The sequence below is a fragment of the Saccostrea echinata genome, unplaced genomic scaffold (assembly GCF_033153115.1).
Source record: "Saccostrea echinata isolate AGI-Se365-2 ecotype Australia unplaced genomic scaffold, CSIRO_AGI_Sech_v1 ptg000072l, whole genome shotgun sequence".
NCBI lineage: Eukaryota > Metazoa > Mollusca > Bivalvia > Ostreida > Ostreidae > Saccostrea > Saccostrea echinata.
In genome coordinates, this window is record NW_026889821.1 from 254,778 (window position 1) to 263,005 (window position 8,228).

The 8,228-nt window shown below is 32.7% G+C and overlaps 1 long non-coding RNA gene across 1 annotated transcript; it reads left to right on the forward strand.

Annotated features, from left to right (window-relative positions):
* The first annotated feature begins 479 nt into the window (after positions 1-479).
* LOC133176198 (uncharacterized) lies at positions 480-7,810 on the forward strand. The gene is made up of 3 exons (XR_009719400.1): positions 480-565; positions 7,422-7,526; positions 7,740-7,810. It is a non-coding gene; the product is annotated as an uncharacterized LOC133176198 (long non-coding RNA).
* The last annotated feature ends 418 nt before the right edge of the window (positions 7,811-8,228 follow it).

Genomic DNA, 8,228 nt, shown 5'->3' on the forward strand with positions numbered 1-8,228 from the left:
CCGTGAAGGAGGTGTATCGTTTCACCCCTGTTTTCCTATTATTAGCATTTTTACTGGTAATGGTTTTGAAATGATAGGAACATGCACTGTTCAAACAGTCTTAAAATGTTGTTTTGGCTCAATTTCTTTGTTAGATTACTGTGTTGAACTAAGGCAGGTCAATTAAAGTAACATGATCCTATAGATTCCATGTACATTTAGTACTGTAAAGTAGACAAATTTATTGTTCTCACAAGTAGTTCTCAAACATTGATTTAAGTTGGTCTCCTGAAGGATGTAATAATGCAATTGGTCTGCTTAAGGTACAGTGTATAATATAGACATGCATATTTTATTTTGAATTTGTAATATGTCAATCATTAGAAATATATGGATCTTAATTAAAAAATATTGTTTTCATTAGAATTTAAGATATGTATAATAGGCATATATTCTTCATGCTTTTCCATAGTTAAGTCCTTTTTTACAGGGTCTCTGCTAGAGTCATGTGGACCCCAGTGTAACAAATCTATGGAAAGAGAGAAAATCTCAGCTCAAGGGTCAACATGTCTTTATTCCAAGAAAGGTAAATTGATAATTTTTTCTGCTAAAATACTCTTTTATAAATTATAATATCAATGCAAAAGAATGAACAAACAATGTACCAAACAACATTTTGAAAATGAAAGTGCAATAACAGTTAATAATTATGATCAGTTGAATGAATGTTAATAATCCAATCAAAGTCCTTGTTGTATATCATTTTTGCTAGGGCTGTGTATTGAGCAAAAAAAAAAAAAAAAAAAAAAGAGACATTTTTTAATGTGATATGCAATATATTGAATTCTTTAACAATTCTGTCAAAAAAGTCTTATAAATCATTATGCATGAATTTTATAAAAATAATTGTTTTTTACTCATTTTTAGCCGGGCTTTGCTGAAAGCAAAGTCCTGGCTGTAGGCATCGTGATCGACTGCCTTACTATAAATAGCGCATGTTCAGAAAAGTAAACAAAAAGCCTAACAGCGTCAAAGCAGACGCTTCCGATAAACAAAATAGTCACATTGAAAGACGATATTTAAACAAATATTTTTTACATCTCAATCTACGGAATTGTTAATTGATCAATATTTTTGTTTGAGAATTAAATTGAAAGAGGAATTAGATATTTACTTTATTAGGGTAATCGTGATATAACAATTTGTGCACATACGCTACTGAATGCATATTGTAAGCGAACTATTTTCAATAAGCGCGGGCTTTTCGACAGGTTGCTATATTTCATATCGTTTTCGTCGATGTTATGTGAGTGGTTATATTCTCTGTTTTGTCTTTCAGCAAATAAATAGATAAGTAAATTGGAGTTTAAAGAATTAATTAATGTGCGTTATGCCTGAATTAGGTCGCCTGACAATTGTACATGGTGTATCTGGTGTATCTAGTCGGCGATAAAAGTACTGTTTGTTTGAAACTTTAAGAATATCTCTAAAAATATGTGCATTTCTTTAACTATGAATTACATAAATTATTAAACCAATATGAATTTTTAAAAAAATTAAATTCTAATTCAAATATATCTAAAGAAAAATCAGCAAACCATATGGTTCAACATTCTTTTTAAAAAAAGTTTGGCAATTGACAGACAAACATTTTTTGTAAAAAATTAATTGTTTTCTAAAAAGTTAAAATTAGTGACCTTAAATGTTTAAATTAGTGACATTAAATAAAACAAATGACTTATATATTCTCCTCACTAGCCATATGTTATTGGTAGAATTAAAAAAAAATTAAAAAATGTGTAGGAGGTCAGTCGGGTATAACCGGAAACAAACAAATTTTTTTTAGCCTAATGATGTATGTATGTAAATATTCATGAAGATTAATCTTACAGTTGTAATACTGGTAATGCTGTAATGTTTTCAATATATTACTACTCAAATAAAAAAGTTAAAATTTGAATGCGTTTAAAGAAAAGGGTTTGAAAATACGGTATTACTTCGATAACCCTGAATGCAATTAAAATAACTTTCTCCTTTTTAATAAATAATTTCGAACAAAAATCCTTATGATGGTTAAGATCTTGTGTTTGTGTGTTTGTATGTTGTTTAACGTCCCTCTCGAGAATTTTTTCACTCATATGGAGACACTACCACTTGCCGATGGAGAGCTCCAAATTTTGTCCTATACTCGGCACTTACGGCCATTGAGTAGTGAGGGATCTTTTTCGTGCAAGCACCTATTGCAACACGGGACCTCGGTTTATACGGTCTCAACGGAAGGACCGGTTTCCACGTCCCACAGTGGGATTCGAACCCGCAACGTAAGGATTATCTCCTTAGTTCGCGACTCTAGAGCAGACGCTCTTACCACTGCGCCACGCGAGCGACTAAGATCTTGTGTAAAGGTGATGTAAATGAAGTTCAAAACTATTTGTTTTCTTTCATAATATGAAATAAACAATGCGATTCCATTTGGTCAATATTTTAATTTAATAGTATTTATTTAAATGACTGGGATAAAGATTTATATTCTGTGAAGCATGGAATATAAATAAATAAAAATGTAAACTTTAAGATAGAAATTTCATGTGAATATGTTTATGTATAATATATAAATTATTTATACCCATTTAACAATCAATTTAGCGTCGAAAATTTTTATGCTTACAAATTCAGATCAAATTTTTGGTGAAAAGTCAATGGTATGTTTTGAATGTGAAAATTTTGTTCGAGACTTGTCACCTTTGATTCATCTCGCATGTGCTCCCGAAGCGCTTTACAGTATATTGAGCGTGCGCGCGCATTCCAAAAAAAAAAGGTCTTAAAACACATGCAAGCTCTCAAGGGTGCTGGGAAATAAAAATCGTTTATGTTAATATAATTAAAAGAAAACAACATATAAAAATGTTCATAAGTCTTTATCTAAGTACAACACATTATAATTTTTCAGAAAAAGTTGGTTAGTCTTTGCTTCAAAACTTCCTGTTCAGAATGAAGAGCCATCTATGTACGAGCCATAAAGACCTGAATACATCATGATTTTCTCAGGCAATGACCATTATGGTCGAACCTGGAACTAGAACTAGACTCATAGTCATGTCATAAAGATTAGATAATTATAATTTTCGTGCAGCTGGTTTCCTATAGGACCAAAAATAAAGAATATTTCTTTTCTGATTAATACAGGCATGTAGTATCATTATCAGAAAAAAGGAGAATTGTCCAAACCCGAAAATCCTATTCCGTTGGAGAAGGAATAGGGGTGGGCTACAACTTACTTTCACATTTCGAATTTCATTAATTCATTACCAAATTACCGTACTTTTAATATGCTACAATAAAATGATGGGTACAATCTAATTAAAATTAGATTATCCATTTTGCTTTTAGTAAATCTGTTCGTCGCTCGTGATAAATACCTGGTATATATTACGAAGAGTGAGAGGAAAGTTCCAATTTAAATTTGATTGTGAAGAGTCAATCAACCTTTCAATGTACATTGTCCATTGTAAAAGTTTATGTTTGAAAAATGTCGACATCCCTAGCTCCTCCGATACTATATATGTGCCTGTATGAATCAGCAAAACCACTCAAAGTGCACTGTTACCATGCATAACCATTGTGAGCTTAATGTTTAGAAAGGTATAAATGTATTTTCATTAAAAATATCACCAAGTCCTATCCTGGTGTCTTAACGTTGGGTTCTGGACCGTAAATTTTAATTATTGGTAGATGGGTTATTGTTAATCATAATCATACAAACTCTACCTGTTAAATATCAATGGTCAGAAAGAAAGATTTTCAAATATGTACTAATTTAGGATTAGACAATACACTCGAACATATTAAAGCCCGGCTTTCAGTACTTTCAGTACTTTGATTAATTTTTTGTCTCACCGTCTTTAAAAATTACACTTCAAATTCAAACTTTTCTTGACTGTAAAATCAACATGTTATGTAAAGTTGTCTATGTACAGATGTATTTTTATGATTTTGTAATAATCATCTAAGATGTGCTACCTCCTTAATGATTATATCATTTTTGATCAGTTTTAATTCAAAACAGTTAAATATAATCTTTGGTGATTGAAATTCCCAACTTTTTCACAGAATTACATAAAAAAACTCCCTGCCCAAAATGTATTGGAATTAAGTTATTTTTAGCTCACCTGAGCCAAAGGCTCAAGTGAGCTTTTCTGATCAAAATTTGTCCGTTGTCTGTCGTCGTTGTCGTCTTTGTTGTTGTTGTAAACTTTTCACATTTTCATCTTCTTCTCAAGAACCACTGGGCCAATTTCAACCAAACTTGCCACAAAGCATCCTTGGGTAAAGGGGATTCAAGTTTGTTCAAATGAAGGGCCACACCCTCTTTCAAGGGGAGATAATTAAGAATTAGTGAAAATTTAGTGGTATCTTTTAAAAATCTTCTTCTCAAGAACCACTGGGCTGTAAAAGTTGAAACTTAGGTGAGACCTTCATTACATAGTGTAGATTCAAGTTTGTTCAAATTATGACCCCCAGGGGTAGGATGAGGCCACAAGGGGGGATCAAAGTTTTACATAGGAATATATAGAAAAAAATCTTTAAAAATCTTTTTCTTAAGAACAACAAAGCCACAATTAGGCATATTGATATGGAATTATCCTCAGGTAGTGCAGATTCAAGTTTGTTCAAATCATGACCCCCAGGGGTAGGGTGGGGCCACAATGGGGGATCAAAGTTTTACATAGAAATATGTAGGAAAAATCTTGAAATTGTTTTTCTTAAAAACAACAAAGCCACAATTAGTCATAATTTATATGGAATCATCCTCAGGTAGTGTAGATTCAAGTTTGTACAAAATCATGACCCCCTGGCGGGGGGGGGGGGGGGGGCACAATGGGGGATCAAAATTTTACATAGGAATTTATTGAAAAAAAAATCTTTAAAAACCTTTTTCTCAAGAACAACAAAGCTACAATTAGTCATATTGATATGGAATCATTCTCAGGTAGTGTAGATTAAATTTTGTACAAATCATGACCCCCAGGGGTAGGATGGGGCCACAATGGGGGATCAAAATTTTACATAGAAATATGTAGAAAAAAAATCTTGAAAAATCTTCTTCTCAAGAACAACAAAGTCACAATTAGTCATATTGATGTGGATTCATCCTCAGGTAGCGAAGATTCAATTTTTTATCAAATCATGACCCCTCGGGGTAGGGTGGGGCCACAAGGGGCGATCAAAGTTTTACATAGGAATATACAGAAAAAAAACTTGAAAAATCTTCTTCTCAAGAACAGCAAAGCCTTGTTAAGTCATATTGATATGGAAGCATTCTCAGATAGTGTAGATTTAACTTTGTTCAAATCATGACCCCCAGGGTTAGGGTGGTGCCACAATTGAGGATCAAAGTTTTACATAGGAATACATAGGAAAAAACTTCAAAAATCTTCTTCTCAAGAACAGCAAAGTCATGTTTAGTCATATTGATATGGAAGCATCCTCAGGTAGTGTAGATTCAAGTTTGTTCAAATGATGGGGGGGGGGGGGGGGTAGGGAGGGTACACAATGGGGGATCAAATTTTTAACAAGGGAATATATAGGAAAAAAATCTTTAAAAATCTTCTGCTCAAGAACAGTAAAGCCATTTGTTATATTGATATGGAAGCATCCTCAGGTAGTTCAAAATCCAAGCCCCCTCCCCTTTAAACTTTTCAATACTGAAGTGATTTGTGCTTTTTCCTAGCCAATGTGCTCAGGTGAGCGATGTGGCCCATGGGCCTCTTGTTTTTGATACAATATATTCATTAATCTAGATATGTATCGATATGTTTGATGCAGCCCTAATTTTTGCTGGTTCATAAAATAACTAAAAAATAAACAAATGCCAAATGTTGGCATGGTTGGCATTGCAACTGTATCTTACACATTCAAATCAGGCCATTCTTACGAGTTTTGGAACATGTTTGGTTCTTCACTAGTGCTGCTACTACAGAGAAGACAGCTTGTTTTCAAACTGTGTCATTCAAAGTTTCAATATATAAGAAACACAACAAATCTGAATGCTTAGCCATTACACTAAATGATGAATCTACTTTATTGTGTTATTTATTGACATTTGACAATCATGATTTATAAATCATTTTGAAATTTTATATGTATCATATCGTAAGGTCTGTGTATTATCCCAACCCTATATACCTACATATCACGATGTATCATTTCAGCATTTATTTGTTAGTTTCTATGTTCAAGATTGCTTTTGAGAATTTTTTTACTCATATTGAGATGCCACTGTCCCACCTGCCTGCTAACGTGGAAACAAAACTCCCCTCTGTAACAAAAGAGTGCACCAATGGAGATAATCTCAAAACTTGTGTAGTAGGATCAACTCCTAACAATGCACCACTTTTCAGCATTTATATTCATTGCTTAAGGGTTTATTCTTACTAATGAAATAAGTTGTGGTGGTGCATATATTATTTACTGTAAGACATTTGTAATAATGAAGCACTTGTGAGATATACCTTTTATCAGTTATTTACAAACAAGGCATTTGAAGAGGACGAGCACAGTGCGTTTTTTTTTTTTTTTTTTCTGAAGTTAAGGTGATTTTAAGCAAAAGAACATTTCTTGCCCATATTTAGAAAGCAAAATATTTTGACCTAGTTTGAAGTTTTTTAAACCCATTAAACTTAATTGTTAAAAAATTAAGTATGTAAACTAAATTTTGAATAAAGAGTTGGTCCTCTGTGTAAAACTTGCTCTGTGAGCAAGTTGAAATTACAATGCCTTTCATGATTCCTTCACAAAAAATGGGGTGATGACCCACAATATTAATAAATTATAGGTTTTAAATAATATTTTATATTTCATAAATTAAACAGTGAAATCTCATGTGGGTATATGTATATATCCTGTTTAAGTCTTTGTGTATCACATTATATCATGATATACTTCAGACAAATTAGCATGATTAGTACACCCATAGTTTTGAATACAATTCATACATTGATTTCATTTGCCACAATGGTCTCTTTAATATTGCAATAATGCATTTGGTCTTCCTAATGCATGTATAATGCAGGTAATGTATATACTCTATGTCCAACTTATAGGTGAGTCAAAAAGATTAGTATTTGAAACCAGGTTAAAACATCAGAGCATTGATTTGAAATTGTCAGTTGATTCTGGCAAAAAGTTGTACCGATTTATAAGCGGGTCAATAGCAAATCCCTCCAAAATAACCTCAAAAAATACAACTGACTTATAGGTGGACCACCTTATAGGCAAGTATATATACGGTATAGTTTTTGTTGAATTTTGCTAACAGCAAAACACTATATATGAATAATGAATTTTGGAAAAAAAAAAGATTATTAAGTTTAATGATGCATGTATGTAGTATAGAAGTATTGTTCATATGCCTGTACATGGTACAAATATGCATTTTACAGAGTGTACATATGCCAGAATCATATGGACCCCAGACTGGCCCTGGTGATTCCGTTAAGAAAAAAGAGGAAAAATCAGTGCTTGTGCTCATTGGTCATTGGACAAAGGTAAATAGATTTGTTTCATAAAACTAAACATGTAAATTACTAGGATATTAAAATATCACAATTAAAATACATGTACTGATTTATATATATATGGATATCAGTTGGTCTCCTTGATGGAGTTAAATGCATTTGTTATCCCTTTTAAGTGGATCATTTAAATATTATGCAGTTTATTTAGAAGCTCTTTATTATCTGCACTGTTCACTTTTACAGGGTGTATGCCAGAATTTTTTCAAGAACAGTCTGAATCGGACATGGAAAAAATGAAGAAAAACAGCCTTCCTGTTTATAAATCTACATTCTGGCAAAGGGTAATTTTGTTTAGTTCAATTAGAAGTGCACATTTAATTTCAGTTGCTTTCCTTAATGATATATTATAGCATTTTTATTCCCATATGAACAATATGTATACTTGTAAAGCATGTATCACAAAATCTTCTGCAAACAAAGTTTTGGGTGTATAGTGTTTGTTGTTTAACGTCCCTCTTGAGAATTTTTCACTCATATGGAGACGCCACCACTTGTCGGTGGAGAGCTGCAAATTTTTGTCCTATACTCAGCACTTACGGCCATTGAGCATTGAGGGATCTTTATCGAGCCAGCACCTACTGTGACATGGGACCTCGGTTAATACCTCTGTCTCATCTGAAGAACAGGTCTCCACGTTCCACAGTGGGATTCAAACTCGCGATGTAAGGATCA